Raw genomic sequence first — 20,278 nt, forward strand, 5'->3', positions numbered from 1 at the left:
TTTTCTTGATTAGCTAGCTGTGCTCTTCAATTTTTAATTGTTTCTCCCTGAACACAGCCTGCAACCGAACGATGAAAAGGTTAAAGGCTAATCAAACGACATATTAAGAAAAAAACTCAAACGACCCACGCAGTTGAGCTTATTTGAGTGGTATAAGAGCTAAACCGTTACGTACCGCTCCAAAGTTATAGTTCAAAATGAACACAATCCACAAAGTTGGGATCCACAGAAAAATATGATGCGCATGTGCGAGTTCGAAAACGCTGCGAGAGAGCGCAACGGCAGCTCGTGAGAACGCTCGGCTCGGCTGTGGCTGTGGCTTCGGCTCTTCTTATCGGGCCTCTTGTAAGCCGTACACGCGCCCATTGCCGTAACGGCGGCCAGTCGGAACTACATAGTACGGTAAATGTACTTTTTCGAAGCCATTTCGAATAAGCATAAAGAAAATCTTATTAATGAATGGGTGTCTTAGTAGCGCGAATGCGGCAAGTGCCAAAAGGAGGTACTGCAGGGAAGGGTAATATACTAACTGTAGATGTTAGAGATTGAAGTTTGAACATTAAACAGCCAAGAGGTTTTGATAATCTAAAATGAAATACAGAGTTATTGAGTAGCACATCTGCTCAAAGTTAAGTTAGGCCTTGTAACATACAGTTAAATGCAGGTCTGTTTCCAAAGTTTCTTTATTCTTAGCTGGCCGTAAAAACGTTTTTTCATATGTCAACAAATTAAAAAATATATTTTTTAAAGTACCTATATGCCCGATTTGTAGACCCTGTTCTTGGGTAAGGTCGTGTTCTTGTGTGCACGCAATGTTAAGGGCTCGCTTTGATGTAATTTTTGGTGCAGCATGCAACATAATTTTCGACTTGTGAACAGACAAGTTGCAGCTGCCGAGTGATATGTTTTCTCTTGGTGAGCGACAGTGAGCGTAAATCCATCGTGAGAGTGAGAGTCTGTAACATTATTGTGCGTTGTAATAGGTTCCACCCGAATTGTAATTTTGAATTGAGGTAGGCTAGAATTAAACCCAAACAGGCTTGGCGAAGCGTCACCAAAGCTAACTGTGTTTTAATCAAAATGTATGCTATTCTTGATTCAAAACAATAAACTTTGATAAAAAAGGATGGAATTTAGAAATCGGAGATAATAGAAAATTAACACTAGTTATACAAATATACTTTGACTTTAAAGTGAAGTTGGATATTATAAGTAAGCTCGAAAACGTTAAAAATTTGTATTTTCGAATTTGTATATATCATACGCTCATTAATTAAAACTACGAATTTTGCAGAGTTAAGAATAGTTTGTTGCAAGGCATTAACTAAATGCCTTAAATAATAAATTCTTATTGATGTTAACTTTTTATCGTTTTCTAAAGTGTTTTTTAAATTTAAGGCAATGTTCAATGCAATTATAATTTTTTCAAATGCATCTCAAAATGGGGCTTCCATAAATTTGATTTTAAAGAAATATTTACGTTTTAAATTTTTTGTTTATTAAAAGAATAATTTTTAGTTTCAGATGCATAAATGTTAATATAAGTGTTTTCTAGTAACTCTTCTTTTTGGCAGACCTCTGTGTCTTTTATATTCGACATTATTTTAAGCTTATTTGTAGATCTTTACGTTTAATCGCATTTTCATCATGCACTCAACGCTGTGAAGAACAACTCTCACTAAAGCTTACATTCCACAAACAACGCTCACTCAACACTGGTTACAGCGGGATACTCAAAGTTTCGTCAAGTTGCAATGTAAAGCGTGGCACACTTACAAGCGCCACCACCCCCATTGCTAGTGGTACCCACCCGCACACTGAATGCTCTCTCCCACTACACGATGCGATTCGCAACGTCGCTTAGTCGTGTTTTTCGAACTTGCGCGCGAGCCGAAGTCGATTGCGAGTCGGGCGAGGGCCACAGGCAGCGGCATAGCCAAAGCCGCGCGTCGTCCGCTCGAATTGCACGAATGGCAATGAATGAAAGTCGCTTAGTACTAAAAAGGTCGTGGATTTGTGTAGTTGTCGTGTGCGCTGCGCTGCGCTGTGTTTGTCGTGCCGTGTTCAACGCTCACAAAAGCACACACAGAGACTCCGTGTCAAAACTGTCGTCGCGTCTTTTTACCGTTAAAGCGTTAATCGCTCTACGCTGCTCTGCCCAATAGCCACAGAGTAATTTGTAAGTCGAGTGTGCGGAATCAGTGTTGCACAATCTCAAATAACCATAGTGATTAATTGTTGCATGTGTGTGTGGGTGTGTGTGTGCGAATGTGTGCGCGTGAGCGCCCGTGTCTCTGTGTCGTAGCAAGTGCACGTTCTAAAGCCAAACATTTCCTCCTTTCTTATACTTTTTCTCCGTGTTGTTATGCAAATAGCGTCTGTCGTTTCAGGCAACAACAATAACTGACTGTGCGTGCGCCAGAGTATGTGTGAGTGTGGGGCGCGCCCACAATGCATAAATCAAAATACACATTATTGAGTCATAAATAAAGTTCGCATCGCTTGCGCTTCGCTACTTTAAATAAAGCCGAGGGCATTGTACTCCCCAACCCGTAACGCCCCTCTATCGCTCGTGGCCGCCAAAGACTTTGCCATATTTTTTGCTCAATTGTTTGCTATTGATCCTCTTGCGCGCCGCCTCGCATCCGCGCTCCAACCGACCCATTTGCCTCGCCTGGCCAATTGATGATGCGTGCGTCTCGTTTGTTGCATAAAACTTGCTCAATGCTTACACGCCCTCAAAAGCAACAACAACAACAATATCAGCATCAAGCATAATAACAACAACAACTACGCGCAATACACGAGTCCCTCGGGCTGGTTTTATTACAAAGGCCGTAAAAAGCGCCCAAAAACAAAAATAAAAAAAATACAAACAAAAAGTAAGCGGAGTAAACGCCACTGAAAGGATACAACGCGGCTTCCAGTGTAAGTGCATGCATACAGCAGACAATATATATACATATATATATCTATATATATTTATATTTATTTATATCCATATTTTTAGCTACTCAAATATTCCAAATTATCCCATTTTCACCATATCGACAATGCTTCCGAATACGTATGTAGTACACAGACAGGCCTAAAGTGAAATATACTAGAGTAGAATAGAGACTAAAATATATTAGCTACAAATTGAGTGTTGAAAAGTGTTGCACAAATCCTTGCCACATTTTATTTGACCCATTTTATGCAGCATACTTTGAGCAGCACTTTAAGATTATTGTGATCTATGATCTTGATCAATACTACTAGCTGAGTCGATATAGCCATATCCATCTGGGCATCTGTCCGTTTCTTTGCCCACTTTCTTAGTTTTAAGTATATCTTGATAAAACTTTGCAAAGATGCGTATTTCTACTGCAGGCAGTGAACTTAACGGAGCTGTACCGATTGAAATACTATATCTCTATATATAAAACTGTTTGTCCTGACTGACTGACTGACTGATTGGTGATCAACGCACAGACCAAACCGTAAGAGCTAGGAAGCTGAAATTTTCACTGTAGCTACCTTATGTGATGTAGGTGCACGTTAAGACGGGGTTTCGGAAAATTCCACCCGCAAGTGTGGAAAAATCGCGAACAACGTTGGTATGTAACTTTTTTGTTTACCATCCGATCGGCCCCAAACTTATTTTCAAAGTTCTTTGTTCAAATTCATATATATATAGAGGGGTGTTTCACACTTTTCGAAAAATCCGTTCCTCCTTGGTGGAAATGGAGGTCAAAAATTTGGTGGGTGACGTTTCGCGCTCAAATTCGTTTCCAAAGATCTATAAGAAAAATCATTTGATACGTGTTTCACACTTTTCGCAGAATTCAAACTTCTTTGGGGGGAATGCGATTTGAAGATTTTTTGGGTGAAGTTTTAAGTTGTGTCCGATTTGCTTCAAACTTATTTTCAAAGCTCTACATAAGAATGTAATGAATACGTGTTTCAGCGATTTGGGAAATTCCACTCGCAACAGTGGTAAATTGGCGGAAAACGGTTGTATGAAAGTTATTTGTTTACCGTCCGATCAGTTTCAAAATCATTTCAAATTTGTTTGAGAACATTGATTTTATAACATACGTGCCACGGGCAAGGCCGGGTTATACCCGCTAGTCATTTATGTATACTTTTAACAAATATAAAGATTATACTATAGAAATAATATGATATAGTTCTCATAGGAAAAGTCGGCGAAAAAAGTAGTTGTTTTAGGAAAAATTTTTTGGTTTAAAGGTTATTTAACTCAGCCAAAACATATATCATATATCATTTATAAAAATAATTAGCTATTAAATCTTTATCAATGTAAGTGTTTTAAGAATAGGAATATTTACTTTAAAACCCGATAAAAGCTATTGATATTCAACCTTATTATTAAAATTGTATATTGCTTATATTTTCAACTTTAAAACATATTCATAATTAAGAAGTTTTGTATGAGTACTCGTTTTCAGCCTTGGCTTTAATCATATTTATGACTGCGCATACTTGGCGTATGCGCTATTTGTGTGGGTTTCTGTGTCAGTCAGTCACTGAATCGAATGGAGTCGAGGCGAACGATTTTGTGGCAAATACTTTTTTTAAATGCGTGAATCGCGAGCTGCGAGTCGTAAGTCGTCTGGACGAAAAAGTAAGCCATGAAAATCATATTAAAATGCTGTCGGTGCACAGTCCTACTTTTTTTTATAGCTGCTGTATGAAAGTTTTCGTCTGGCTGTGGCTGCAGCTCTCCATAGATTGTTGCTATTTCACTTTTGCTGAGCACACACCCTAAAATACACACACACAAACACACACACACAAGTTGTGTGTGCTTACATTGCTGCAGGCGCTTGCCAAATGCGCTTTGTGCTGGCACCATTGTCAACATGCTAGGGATATTTTTGCATTTTATTTTTTTTCGGCTCAATCAGCGAAACGTGTCTTGGCAGGAGGCCAGCGTCAGAGCCAGCACATGCAGGACATGCGCTGCATCGTCTCTGATTTTGCTGCTTAAATTATTAAAATAGCGCAGAAACTTGCACATAAATCACATAACTGGCCGACGGGACAACCTGGCGTATGCGCAACTTTAATACAAAGCTCGGCCAGAGGGTGGCTGGGGAGCTCGAGGCTTAAACTTTGTACCGAAGCGGGGCCCATAACTTCAGAGCAAGTTTAATGCAGCATGTAAATATTGTCGTGGCACACGAAAACTTTCACTTTGCTTGCCTTTTGTTGACAAGCCTCGAGGACGAGGATGAGCACAGTCAAGATAGGATGTATGGTACAGTGAGAGGGTGTAAGAGAGAGAGTGGTAAATTTATGTGCGTTGGGATATGTCGACACGTGTGCTGACCGAGAATGAAAAGTTTTACAATTAATTTGAATAGCTGATGAGCCATACGAGTGGACGCTCTTTAAATCGATAGCCAAACAAAACAGTTGATGAGTCGCCCGATAAAAACACACTGTGCCAGCTGTTTAGCCACTTGACTGCTTAACTACTTAACGGGCTTGGCTATAAGCAACTGAGAGTGCTTTCAAAGTCAATTGTTTGCCGAGACTATCATATTACACAGAGCCAGATACCCAAGGGCCAAAGAGTAAAACAAGTGAGGAGTATGCTAGAAACCAGTTACCTGATTTGCTAAATACTCTGTAACTGTGCCGTGGCACTCGTTCGATTAACAAATACAAATTTGATAGTATGGAATACATTTTACATAAGCTTCTCTTTTTAGCTTCAGACTAAGAAAGCTACTTTTTTGCGTAACTCCTGTATTTATTTCTGAAATGGGTTTGAATTAGATAGGGTATACAAACAGATTAAATAGAAAATATGCATTGATCAAATATCAAGCGAGTAATTCTTAATCTGACCCAGTTCTTGAAATATTGTAGTAATCGCTAGCAGTTCCAGTGGGCATCAAGATGTATTCAAAATATTTGACCTGAACATTAATTATGAAACTGCTTAAATATATCGGACAAAAAATTATCGAAACACTTGTATAAGAAAATCCAAATTTATAATTTCTAGTTCTGATGTTATTGAGGGAATATCGATTAAAAACACAAAGTTATTGATTTGAGTGTGTCGATGGCAGCAACCGAGAAGTTTAAATAGGTTTGGTTAAATTTATTGTCCTTTTATAATCTTAAGATCCTTTAAAAGGGGGCTTGTTATCGGATGCGGATGAACAATATTTAAACAGAATGTATTACAAAACTAAATTAAATCGGTTTGCTTGTACGGGGTATAAAAAAAAAAGAACAACCAAAAAAAAAAAAAACAGTAGCGAAAGGCAACAGAAATCAAAGCGGCAGCTGTAAGCAAATAATCCATCACTTGAAACTTGAAACAATAAATTTCCCACAGCTGCCGTGCGCTCTCCACGTGGGCGTTGGCAAAATATGGGCGTGGCAATTGGCTTTCTCACTCGCTCGCTCACTCACTTGCTGGATAACTCGCTCAAACCCTCGCCAAGCTCCTGCAACCTCAACCAGACAACACTTGAAGTGCTTGCCTAATCAGGTTTCAAATGCCTCGGCACATATACACACACACGCACACAGACTCACAATAACACCCACACACACACACACTCGAATTGCGATTGTTGATTTGTGATTGCGCTTGTACAGTAAAGTAGCAGGTGCGACCAGGTAGGTTGGTAGAGGCTTATGTGGGGGTTTTTCGGATTGGTAATCAAAGCTGCTCGGGGCTTAAAATCTGCGCTTTGATTGTAGTTTCGTTTATAATGAGGCAAGTCGTTGGCTTCTCTGGCGGCACTTTTTATTGACGCATTTGCTTTTTAGTCTAGACAGTTCGCATGTTCTTTATTTTCTATAAAAAATGTTTTGTGTGTTGCCAGCTCGAGTTTCCGTTTAATAAAAGTTTCTATTGACTCTTCAACTTAACAAATTTGAGTGGCGAGAGAAGCAGAAGGATTGAAATTGAGTCAGCTTGATCGTAGTTGGAGGCTTAGGTGCTTGTATGTTTGAGTTGAACGTTTGAATAATATTTTAACAAATCTCTAGGTAGATATATGATGATTTACATTTCATGCAGACTGATTGATAAAACATGATTTCTTTGATTCTATTTAGTATCTTTAAATTTTAGGCATCAATAACAATTATTGTCAATGGTTAGAGGCTTTCCAAAAGGAGCTAGCTTCAGCTATATAAATAAACCTATGTTGACGAATAATTATCGATACAAAGGACAATCAAATCGGTAATTTCGGATGTGTATGGAACAGGCAGAAGAAAGCATCTTGATCAGGACGACGACCTGAGTCGATCTAATCATATCTGTCTGCCCGTCAGTTTGTCGGACTGTCTGATCATCGATCTCAAAAACTACACTATCTAGAGACTTCGAAATATATTTTCACTTATACGCTCTTGATTTCGAGATATTACTATTATGCCGATAATTATCGATTTCGAGACGTGTTTTTTAAGCATATCTGAAGTCGTTAACTTTGTGTGTAGCTAAAATTTATGTAAAATAAGATCACTTTACTTTTTGGCCAATATTGGAAAAACTCATTTTGAATGATAGATGAATAATAGAATGTTTGTTACATATGCACTTTTTCATGCCATTTTTATGACCTGAAAATTTCATAATGATCTGACCTAACACACCGAAGTTAATCAAGAATGCATTTCTCATAGTTTTATGGCGTGCGTGCTTTGTACAAAAGTATGTGTGTAAGGATATCTTCGAGTCTCTTAAATCGAATAAATCTTAATAGTCGCTTGGCAAGGTTTTTTGAAATCGTTTCAGTTACAGATTCTACAACAAAACAAACCCAAGTGAAAGCAGCTGTTAAGATACTCTCAGTTTCTGATTGCTGTTCTTTGAGCACATCCTCTGCAGTTCCCAGTACTTGACATGTTTGGCATCAGTTTCTGCTGCTGTAATTCTCGAAATTGTTGCGTACTTTACACACATTTTGCCCCCTCGAATTGTTGGGCTTCGATTTCACATGGATTAGCAGTAATAGCTTGTCGTTGTCAAAAAGAGAGGCAAACGATGCGTCCAGCTGGTCGGTGGTAATTCGAATGCTTTCTTCGCTTGCCAATCAACAATCAACTGTGCTGCTGGGCTTTGCGAAGTTAAAGCGGTCCACCTACTCTCACTGCCCTCGCCAAGAGGATGTTCTATTCTTAATGCTGACCCAGGCAAAGAAAATACCAACAACACCAACAACAGCAACAGGAAAATAAAAACGAAGTGCAAATAATATGAATTAAAGAGAGAAAAAGGCCGACAGGAACAGTTAGTCCACAGTAGCACTAGCAGCGGCAGCGGCAGCGGCAACAGCAACTGTAAAATGTGAACTCATTCAGATACTCGACCCAAATCTCCGCTCAACAAACAAAAACAACAAAAAACAGAAGAAATGCCACAGCACCAAAACAAAAACTTAGCCAGCAGGCCACTCTTAAAAAGCTTTCAGTCCAAGTTTGGTAACCAACTTTACTGGTCAGCCGCATTTATACGTATATACATTTGTACCTGATTTCTTGTAAGGGGTATATTAGATGAATTAGAAGTTAAAATATTGTGCAATAAGCCACAGGACACAGCTTCCTTTTTTTAGAAATTTTTTTTAACATAAAATACAAAAAACTCCAGGAAATATTCACATAAAACAAAAAGCTTAAAAGTATTTCTTTTGGAACAGCTTAATAATCCCTGAATTGCCTTTCAAACGACAGTATAATACAAACAATTAATTATATCGAAACCAGAAGTATTTCCTGAATAAAAATGTGCGTTATTTATATTAATATTTTTAAAAATTGTATATTTTTAATATAAAATATATAATTAACTATAGAAATTCCGAATAATACCAAGCAAAGTATTAAAAAGAATTAATGAGCAAAATATATGGAAAAATACTTAAACATAAAATATATATAATAAAAATAAATATAATAATAAAAATAATAAATATATATATAATAATAATAAGTATGAAAATAATAATAAAAAAGTGCCTGAGAAAAAAATAAAATGAAAATTAATGAAAACTCCAATAAATATTTTTTTATTTATATTATATATATTTAAAAATATTTATTTATATATTTGCACCATATTTTTGTCCTACTTTAGTTAACATCCTAATGATGTCCTGTATAATACAACCGTCATATATCTAGGGTATGCTTTTAGTTAACACATTTTTACCTCGAAAACTGCGGTACGCTATAGTGAGCTTTACTTTTTGCGGTCTGTTGCTCCGTTTGTTTTCTGTGTGCTCTTTCTGCTTTGCTTCTCTTCTCTTCGCTTCTCTCTGCGTTAACCGTTGGCATTGTGGGCGCATAATAGCCTGAAATTAAATCAGCTAGCGCGTGGGCAACTTAAAATAATAGCCATTGCTTGTATATAAGTAGAAAAAAAGATGTGAAATATGTACTTTACTGGTATATGCGAAACAGCTGCTGCTGCTGGTGCAGTGGCAACTGCAATTCCACTTCATTTTATTATTTTTTTTTTTATTTTTTGTTTGCTGTTTTTATTCATTTCGCCTGCTTACGTATTTCCGTTTCCGCTTGGCTCGACTTGCTGCATTTTGCATGAGTTTTTGTTTTTTTTTCTTTTTATAATCTTCAAGCATTTTGTTTAAGTCATTCACTTACTTTTTGCTAGTTGCCCTATTAATGCCGCCGCTTTCCCATTTTGCTTTATATATTTGCTTTATGTATGAAGCTCGCTTTAATATGTGCCTGATGTGCATTTGATTGTCAAGGTTTTATACTGTCCATATAATTTGTTGTTTGCTTGCAGGTAATCAATATCTGTTTGTATTGGCTGCCAGATATTTGACACCCGCTGTTATATGCTAATACTTACAATTATTAAATCGAAGCTGAAGTACGCTTTATGAGAGTGCGTGTGTATGGATTGCCCGCAAGTCCTTGGTGTTATTGATTAATGTCTCTGGTTCTGGCTAATATTGCTACTTAATCTAATTGTTTGTATGGCTTTTTAGTTGACGATGCATGTATTTGATTGTCATACATACATACATACACACACACTCACACAATTGTATACATGTGATTAGCATTCATTTTTTCCAAAATTTTATTGATCAAAGGTCATGATAAATTATTTATTGAAATGGCCATTGCACGTGTTTTGGCTGAATTGTTGATTATTTAAAATTATGTGGTTACAAATATTATTTTCTGACATTCAATGAATGTCTGCACTTAGATATTTCACGCATGGGGCATACAAAATATATATATTAAATTTGTACTGATCCCATGCAATTTACTAAATCAGATTTTTGTTCAATGAATTAATATAGGAAAATATGTATTACTAGCGGGTATAACCCGGCTTGCCCGTGGCACGTATGTTAAAAATCAATCTCAAAAAGCATTGAAAATGATTTTGAAACTTATCGGACGGTAAACAAAAATACGGTTTGAGTCGCATTCCACCGGAAAAAGTTTGGATTCTGCGAAAAGTGTGAAACACGTCTCAAATGATTTTTCTTATAGATCTTTGGAAACGAATTTGAGCGCGAAACGTCACCCACCAAATCTTTGACCTATATTTCCACCAAGGAGGAACGGATTTTTCGAAAAGTGTGAAACACCCCTCAAATGAATTTGAACAAAGATCTTTGAAAATAAGTTTGAGGCCGATCGGATGGTAAACAAAAAAGCTACATACAACCGTTTTCCGCCAATTTACCACACTTGCGGGTGGAATTTCCCGAAACCCCGTCTTAACATGCACCTACATCACATTAGGTAACTACAGCGAAAATTTCAGCTTCCTAGCTCTTACGGTTTGGGCTGTGCGTTGATCACCAATCAGTCAGTCAGTCTGTCAGTCAGTCAGTCAAGACAAACTGTTTTATATATAGAGATTATTATTAAACTTTCGTTTAACTTTCAAACTTACATTAAACTTTATATTAGACTTTCAAATTCTACCGGTACGCTACTCAACTATTTTTACAAGTTTATTGAAACGGTAAACGTATGCGGCTAATTTGAAGTAAATCGATTAAATAGTTGTGAGAACTTAATAAAACCCATAAATGAAATTAGTAAAGACTTTGAAAACACGTTTATCAATTGATTTAATCGTATTTTAATTAATTTAGAATCGTATATGAAATGCCGGCAATAAATAACTAAGTGAATATAAAACTTGACTTTAAGAAAATTATTAAATATTCATTGATTTCAAGAAAATGAATTCATATGCCGCAAAGGCAAATAAATAGAACGATAACAACGAGTTGGCATATGAAATGAGCAAATAATAAAAATGCCATTCAATTATCTAAAAAGCAAACCGAAATGCTATGAAAATTAATTTGACATCTTTGACATTTTGGGCAAACACAAACATGAAAATCAAAGGCGCAACAAGAACAGCAACAACAAAACACTCGCTATGACATGTGAGATGATAAAGTAACCGCTCATGTGTGCCTATGCGTGTATGTGTGTGCGTAAATAAATTTGTATATGTGTGACATATGAAGGAAGCCAAGCAAACATTTGGTTGGTAAATAAATATATGTACGCACATATGTACATACATATATACCATATAGAAGCATGCTACAGGAAGTGGCGTGACAGTCGCTTAACTCTTTAATCAGCATTGCTTTATATACTAATTTCTGTCCATTTGCCTTTCGGATACACATTTTCAAGGCGAATGCGCATACTTTTTCATAAGGTTTTTGTTTTTGGTATTTTTTCTCAACGTTTTTTTTTTTTTGGCATAATTTGCGCAACAGTCACGCAAACTTGTGCGTCTTAAGCGTGTGTTTGCGTGTGTGTTATTGTGTGTTTGTTTGTCACGCATAAAACGCTGACAGCAAGGCAAACAGATGGCTATTAAAAGCAAACACACGTAAAAAACTAAAACCGAGTCGAGCCTAAAAGTATGCAGCAGCAAAGTCGTGCAAGGACGCAGACACGAGCATGTGTGTGAAAAGTAAAAAGAAAAGGATTTGCTCAAAGCAAACAGCAGAAGCCACAAATGATAATCAACATTGCATAGGGCTCATCATGATGATGATGACGTGTATTAAGCGAGTAAAGCAACATGATGTATAAGAATACATAGACAACTTGACAATGCCGAAGAACAAATACTCTCATGTTAGATTATCTCTATTATATGATGATTATATCCACATAATGCTGTTCTTTGTATAACATTATCTTTAGTTGATCATGCAGAAAAATTATTGCCAAAGTTTTTTGAGCTTCAGCTACTTAGATTCTTCTTTGTGCGCTTTGTTATAGTAGTTATATTTTCTACCGATCTTGAATATCAAAATAAATCGTATAGTCAGTCAATTCGGAAAATTAAGTTCTACGATTCCTTCTACTGCGAGAGTAGGTGTAGGACTTGCATAAAGTTTTATCAATGTATGTTAATACAAAACTAAAATTTTGTCTCAAATAGTCGGTTGTTAATTCTGATCTAGTGTGCCTCTTTAAAAACCTATAATATCCTCCGCAAGGGTACCTCAGCGATATATACAGAAAGAACAACAAATATTTCCTGTCTGCGCTTTAAGATTTCCTAGACACACACGCACACACATACCCACACTGATACGCATGCTGAAATTGAAAGCGCATTGCATGTCAGCGACCCCTTGCCACGCCCCCACTCAGGCCGTCTGCTTGAGCTACGGCCATGTGACGAGCATACAAAAGTTTGCGTCTCATATGAAAATGAAGCCAGCACACGCAGGAGAGTCTTTATAAGTGTGCGTAGGTGTGTGCGTGTGTGTGTGTGTCGGTGGATGTGTGTGGATGTGTTTGCTGTTAAGCATCGCATTTTGGCCTGCTGCTGCCTTTTGATATTTTTTTTGCGCAATTTAGCGCGCCATCAAAATGAAGTAGAAGTTGACTATTGCCGGTTTGCCAATGGCAAAAGTTGTATATGAGTATGGGTTGGTGTATTTGTGTGTATACCAAATTATTTGTCTAACCATTTGATTGCCTTACCGCTCCGACAGCCGTGCAAACAATTTTTGCATATATTTCTTTAACTTTTTATGAATTTTTTGTTTCCACTTGACTGTAATTAATAGTGAAATTACTGGCTAGACAGGTTTTGGGTTTTAGCTTTTACTTTTCAATTTATGATACAAGCACTCAAAATTTCAAAACGTACTTTGCATTTAAAATGAGTCCCAGCCCAAATCCCAAGCTTAAGGCTATTTGGCTCATAAATTAGGCCTATGCTATGTGTATGTAAGAAATATATACTTATATTAATATAGGTAAAGAATCTGGTTGCTCCGGCAACTTTGAATATGGCATATAAATAAAGTAATTTGGGCGTTAATACCAATGAATAGCATATAAGTATATATATAATATATATATAACTATACAAAAAGAAAACTAAAGCCAAAAACGAAAAACTTGGAAAACTTTTCTTAGTGCTGGCAAAAATCGAAGCGTAATCAAAGCTCTCAAGTGCAAACGAATGCTAAAGCCGTAACAAAGTAAGTGTGTGTGCCACATAGTGTAGGTGTGCGTGTGCGTGTGCGTGTGTGTGTGTGTGGGGCGCGTGTGCGGCGTAACCGGAAACGGTTACCAGTTACGTGACTTTTATATTTTCAACGCATTTTTGGTAAGGCCAAATCTCAAAGTCTTTGAAAGGATTTGCATGAGGTGAAAAAGAGAAAGGTGGGAAAGGAAGGGAAAGAGAGTCAAAGAGTTCAAAAGAGAGAGAGATATGCTCTGCGATATGCTCGTCAAACGTCAACCCCATCACGACAGACGGCTTTTGTCAATGGCTGCAGCAGAAGGTCAAGATTGCATCCGCAACGCATGCACAGACACGGCGCTTAGCGTAAGGGTATCCAATTATTCGACTAATTAAAAAGTTGTGCGCACCAACTCAATTAGGCCAAATTGACGTGTCATTAATGTCAATTGGCTGGCGTACTGAGCTGCGCACAGTGTGGCAAATGACAATGAATAGGCGAATTGCAAATGGCAAACAAGAAAATTAGCGCATGACTTTCACGCGTAAAATTGAAAATCATTGCAGCAACACCTGCCACTTGAGGCAGGCAGCTTGCCACACACACACACACACACACACACACCTACACCGAACGGCATTACGTGATTTTCGTTTATGATTTCTGCTTACAGCTTAAGCACTTCCGTTTCCGCCGCAATGAGCACAGCAAGCTGCCGCCATTTTGACTGCATAATACACACACAATCACAACACACACAGACACATACACATACATACACTTTTACACAGTGAGACTTGCCCTTGTCTTAGCCATAAAAATATATATTTATGCTACACATTTAGGCGACATGAACATGCGGATATACATATATGTATTATATATGCATGGCCATGATCTGTACTGGTGGTTGTACGTGTGTTTATGTGTGTGTGTATCTGTATAATATAGTTGGTATGCATCAAATCGCATCGATTATTGTATACGTGGCATGTGAAGCAAAATAGTATAACATGCGCCCAGCAGAAGCATCTCAGGGGCTTTAGCACGTGGCTCTGCGTCATTTGTCATGAACAACAGCAGCAGCAGTCGAGGGCATGGTGATTTATCATATTTACTGTAGATATATACAACGATAGAATATAGAGAAATAGTGAAACAGAGAGTAAGCGAGTGGGGGGGGAGAGAGAGAGAGAGGTATTGTTGTGTAGCTTGCAGCACAGGTGCAAGAGTTCAGCTTCCTAACGCAATTTGTTGCTTAACTGTCGAGCAGCGTTTTATGACAGCACTAGAAACAAGGACGAGCAGCTGGAGTACAACATTTCTAGCTGGACAGTCGAGAGCGAGACGCAGCCTCTCTGTACATATAGCATGCAGCTCTAAACGTAGGTGAGTGTGTGTGCTTAGTTTACAAGCGAGTATAGCTCTATGTTAAAGTGTATTTGTAGTTTGTTGCTGTGCGTGTAAGTGCAAAGCCCCATTTAAGTGCTTTGCATAACATTTAATGCAGTAAAAACACACGTAAAGAGCAGCTTTTATTTATCCTGTTGGTTAACTATAAAGATCATCATTGCATATTTTCATACAAATTCAATATTCATGTATATCAACGATTTTCTTCTAACTGGCCGATTGACTCTAAGAGCTAGGAACTTTTACCAACACTGTTTTTTTATACATTATATATTACATATTCACCTGTAGGTTATGGAAAACGCTGGTGAAAGCCGGTATGATGACTCAAGTATACAAGCGTGCTGTCATGAGCCAGAGTTTTTTGAGTGTCTGAGCGTTGGAGAAACAAGCGGGAGGTCACCGGCTTAAATTCGGCAGAAAACTTTTTATATTTGTTTATTTAATTTACTTTTATTCTCAAAAATATAGCTAATTAAATAATAATAATAAAACATCAATAATAATTTAAAATATCTTTATTGAGTATGCTTAAGCAGGCTCCAAGAAGTCCCTATAGTGGGCACAAAGCTTAGCGTTTAGCAAGAAGACGGGAGACAGTATATTTTTAGGGTAATATTTTTTGGTAGCTCCATAAAGTTGGCATGAATCCCAAGCAATAAGCAAGCAATACCGTTTCCATTGTCAACGTTATTCCTTTGTCCCAAACGTTAACTTATTATATAAAAAACAGCGAATTGAATTGTTTTGCCTGCATTTAGATTAGAGCATGTGTTTAACAAAGAGTTTCATTAGACTATTTGAGACTTCAGGGGTTCTTACACATGTCAAATTTAAGTTGGAACAGTTAAAATTGAGTATATAGTCATGAATATTATTAAATTTTATTATTCGCCTTTGCCACACTGACGTTATGTAATAATGAACTGTCTCATATGTATAAATATATATTTAATTCGAATTGAGCATTTCTATTTTCTACACAAAGTGCAGGAGGACTTTTCCAATGAAGCCCATACATTTAAATTATCTTTCAAAAATGGTTGCCTTTTATCTTATGCAAACTCCAAAAGCTTTTAGCTGTGAGTTATACGAATAAGCAACACTAATCGGTACCCACACACACGCACACACACGCACACACATGCACACACACATGTATAAACACATATGGACCCACCAAGGCAAGCTGAATTCATAAGCCGCATAATAATGTGCTGTCGTTTTTAGAATTTAGATTTGCTAATAAAATGCCATTTTAAATTGATTTAAAATCTCAGCTGAAACTATAAATTCAACCAAACACAAACACGCGCCCGCACGCCGCACAAGCACACACACACACTCTGCGACTGATGCATTGACAATCATAAAAAACGGCAAACAAATCGCATAAATTATTTATGAAAGATATTAGGTTGCCTCTGGGCTGATGCTGATGCCGTTGCTCCTACAGCTGCTTTAACTGCTCCTGCTTCTGCCTAATTTTCAAACGAAAAGCGCACATCAAACGCTTAATTGCGCACACAAAATGGCGGCGAGCACATGGAACCATTTCCTGCAACGCCATTGCTCACAGCTATTTAACAGAGCTGCACAACCATGAAAGTAAATTCGCTTTATATATGTTACACCGAAGCGCTGTGAACTCTTTAAAATAATGAAAAAGTGTTAAAAATATATAAGTTAGCAAATTATTATATCAGGAATATTACTCAACGTTTCTGCTTTTACTTATTTGAATATGATTATTTATTATTAAAAACAGTAATCATATCATTTTTTATTTATTTAAATAAAAAATAAATTTATTATTTAAATAATCTAACTTAAAATATGTTATAATGCATTTAGAGAAATTTTTGGGGGTAATTTATAGTTGGAACTTTTTAAAAATTAAAAGTTTACCACTTAAAACTATTTTTTCGATTTGTAAAAACTTGAAGCCTTTATTAAAAAATTTGGATTTTAATTTAATCGCTGAAAACAAATTGTCTAGTAAAATATTTTTGTAATTAAATAGTAAAGTATAACCTATTCTTAAGCTTTGGACATATTTTGTATAATATTAATAGTAATATATTTAATAATAGCCTATTATAAATAAGCCCTTTGCCAATTTAAACAAGTAAAATATGTAACAAACTATAATTTTTTTTTTTTTAAAAGGGAACATTATGGAAACATACCAATATATTTAATATAAGCTTAATTTATAATCGGAAAAAGCACGCCTGTATATTATTTTGATATTTATTTTTAATATTTCCAAAAATATTGCGTTGTACAAATTATTATAAGCGTGTACAAGATAAATGAGTCTATTGACTCTGCTGAAGGGTATATCAAAATCAGATATGGCATAAATCAAACAAAATAAAAATGATGAAAAAAAAAGAATACACATAAATAAGTGACTGTAATCGATGGATTGGTATGAGAATAAGCTCCAGTGCTACTCTACAGTTGATTGCTTTATGTGTGTGTGTGTGCGCTAATGTATGTGTGCGTATGAAATAATATTGACGATTAAGCGCTTTGCATGACACAGACGACACACACACGCATACACACGGGCTGGCTGTGAAAGGCGATGTGTTTGTATATTGAGCGCTTGAGACGATTTGTGGCTTTTAATGTGCCCGCGTGGCGCTACATAAGTAAACGGTAAATGTAACTCTAATACTGATGTATAAGTGCACGTGTGTGTGTGGGGGTGGTGGAGTGTATGTAATTTGATCGCCAGGCACGCTAAAATGGCAAAAGCATTACAATTCACCGCATGCTGAGGCGTCGTCTGCTCGCCGCTGCTTATTTATTTATTTGCTGCTTGAGTATGTAGGTGTGTGTGGGCTACGGTGCTGGTGCGTGTGTTGAGGTGCGCTTTAATCGAATCAATAATTCAATTTGCGGCATAATTTTCAACGCTGATTTTGATTGATTCACACTCATTGCAGTTGGGGTGCGACATATGCGGCGTATGCGCAATGCGGCAAGTGGAATGTAAAGTATCGTATGACACTTTTTGTTGTCGATGTCAATCATTTTCTAAAGCGGCCCTCAACAAAAATAAATTTGTTTGCTTAATGTGATCGATGTTTTTGTAGTTGTTGCTACACAAAAAAAAAAAAAATAAATAAATAAGAAAAGTAGGTAATGCTTTTTGTGTGACTCAAGCATTTGTGAGGCTGAGTCGGAAGCTGTAGCAGCTACATCAAAGCACATTAGTTTGTATGGGCGCACAAATTGGTTAGGCAGGCACTTTACACACCAGCACACACTTTACACAGCAATACACCCACACACTTACAGACGCGCATACACCTGCATGCATATCAGCATCTAAATCTGCCGTGTGCTCCATTTTCGTTTGGTAAAAACAAAAGCTGACGAATACAACAGTGCTAAAGTGGGCTAACGTTGAGTGCAAAAGCGCCCTCTCACCCTGCCCAACTTATCGCTGCGGGGCATTGCAAAAGCTGGCATACATAGGAGGCAGGGGGTGTGCCACGATAGATAGCGCCTGATATGTCAAGCTGTTTGGATGGCGGCACTTTTTGTCTATGCCCAATCAGGGCTGTAGTCCTTGTGACCCCGGGCCAAGCAGCCTTTGCCGCCGTTTGCTGCTGTCGCTATCATCTTCCACGTTCAACTGGCGGCCATTTTTGGCAGCTTTGACATATGACAAAAGCAACAATTTGCAACAATTCGCCGTTGTCTGCGTCTGTGCGAGTGAGTGGCGAGCGTTAAGCTCATTAGGCTTAGACGTTACTTGCTTAATTACAAATAGCGGGAAATTCTACGACTTGATACCGTTGCCAGCGCAACCATGCTGCTAGAGCCACGCCCATTAAAAATAATTTATGGACGCGCCCCAATCTTAAGCAAATTATTGAAATTTAATGGGTAAAACTTTGTGCTCCGCCTTTCATAATTGCAAAATCAATGAAAATCAAAACGAATTTTCTGTGCACTAATTACACAAAGTTTTCTCCAGGGGGCGGCAGCACAACAGCTGCTAATTAATATCTACATCTAAATCTATATTTGGATTTAATTATAAGATACTGCATAGCACACATATATAATTTATAGTTAAATGGTCCTCAAGCTAAGATGCCTTTCAATCAGTCAGCGCCAAGCCAGCCGATGTTGAACCGCCTGCAAACCAAACGATTTAATATCTCTGACAACAAAAGCGGCAAACAAACTGCGAGCGCTCTCTTTTCTTCTTGGCAAATAAAAATCGATTTTGTTTTGTAGCTGGTAGCAGTCGAAGGGGATAGCAAATAAAATAAAGGACACATAACAGGCAGTGAGACAGATTGAAAGACAAAGCTAATAAAAGAAGGCAACGATAGCAAAAGATGCCAGCAACAGCAGTAACAGTAACAGCAGTCAAGGAGCTGCTGCACGATATCAGGACTGAGGCAACATTCAATGCTCTTTTACTATTTGATGTTGTGTTAAAGCTTTGCGTTCTGTTTGCCATGCTCACAGATACCAGACACACAAACACAAAAAGCAACAGCCACTTGATCTGTTGCAAAATGCCAAAGGTCATGAAAAATATTTATTAGCGACTGCAGATAAAACTGCGCACAAATGTATTAACTAATTGACACTGACCGGTGACCGACGCACTGTGGAACATGGCATAGAATTGTGTTTATTAAAGCAATGCTCAAAAAAAGAAAAACAGAAATAAGTCTAGGGTTTTGCAGCGATAAAGTAACTCCTTCTGGCTTAAAACCATTTAAGGAAAGCTTTTCGAATTTGTTAAGCCCCAGTTATTATTAATTAATAGCTACAAAATGTAAATAATATTATTTTTTTCTAAGATTTAAATGCAAAGCACTTGTTAAAAATTTCGATATTGACTGCCATTATTATAATTACAATTTATTATTATTATTACTTTTTTATAAAAGAAGCCAAAGGCTATTTAATGGCAAGCTACACGGGCGTGTACCCCAGGTCGGCGTTGCTTTATTTTAAGTGTCCTAAATTATGCGCCAATAATCTCACGATAATCTCACCACAGTGATTGCCCATTGTGTTTTTATGTGCAGCCATAACACAATCTACTCGTAACTGCGCTAAAAACTGGCAACTGATCAACATATGTCAAAGATTAACGCGACTAATTGCCTGCTCGGAACTTTTTTCGACTTAGATGCGATGTGACAAATAATCAAGTGCAGTGAGACAAATTGAGACTTCATGAGGGATGAATTGGTCAATGGTTGCGTTGGCATTTACATATCGATTATATTCAATCAGTTCGCCGGTGACGCTTCATTAACTAGCTGTTATTAATGATGATGGTCATTTTGTACTCAATTTGCCCATTGCAGCAAAAG

The 20,278-nt window shown here is 37.3% G+C and overlaps 1 protein-coding gene across 3 annotated transcripts in view; it reads left to right on the top strand.

Moving 5' to 3' along the window:
• Positions 1-1,986: 1,986 nt before the first annotated feature.
• The window catches only part of side-VI (sidestep VI), a 92,223-nt gene continuing 73,931 nt past the window's right edge, over positions 1,987-20,278 (top strand). For all 3 annotated transcript variants that reach the window (XM_064698468.1, XM_064698470.1, XM_064698471.1), the window contains exon 1: positions 1,987-2,928. The gene's annotated coding sequence lies outside the window, so the exon portion shown is untranslated. The remainder of the gene's footprint in view (positions 2,929-20,278) is intronic.

The sequence above is a fragment of the Drosophila montana genome, unplaced genomic scaffold (genome assembly GCF_035044405.1).
Source record: "Drosophila montana isolate Dmon_TW-CO22-7 unplaced genomic scaffold, ASM3504440v1 contig_778_1, whole genome shotgun sequence".
In the NCBI taxonomy this organism is placed as follows: Eukaryota; Metazoa; Arthropoda; class Insecta; order Diptera; family Drosophilidae; genus Drosophila; species Drosophila montana.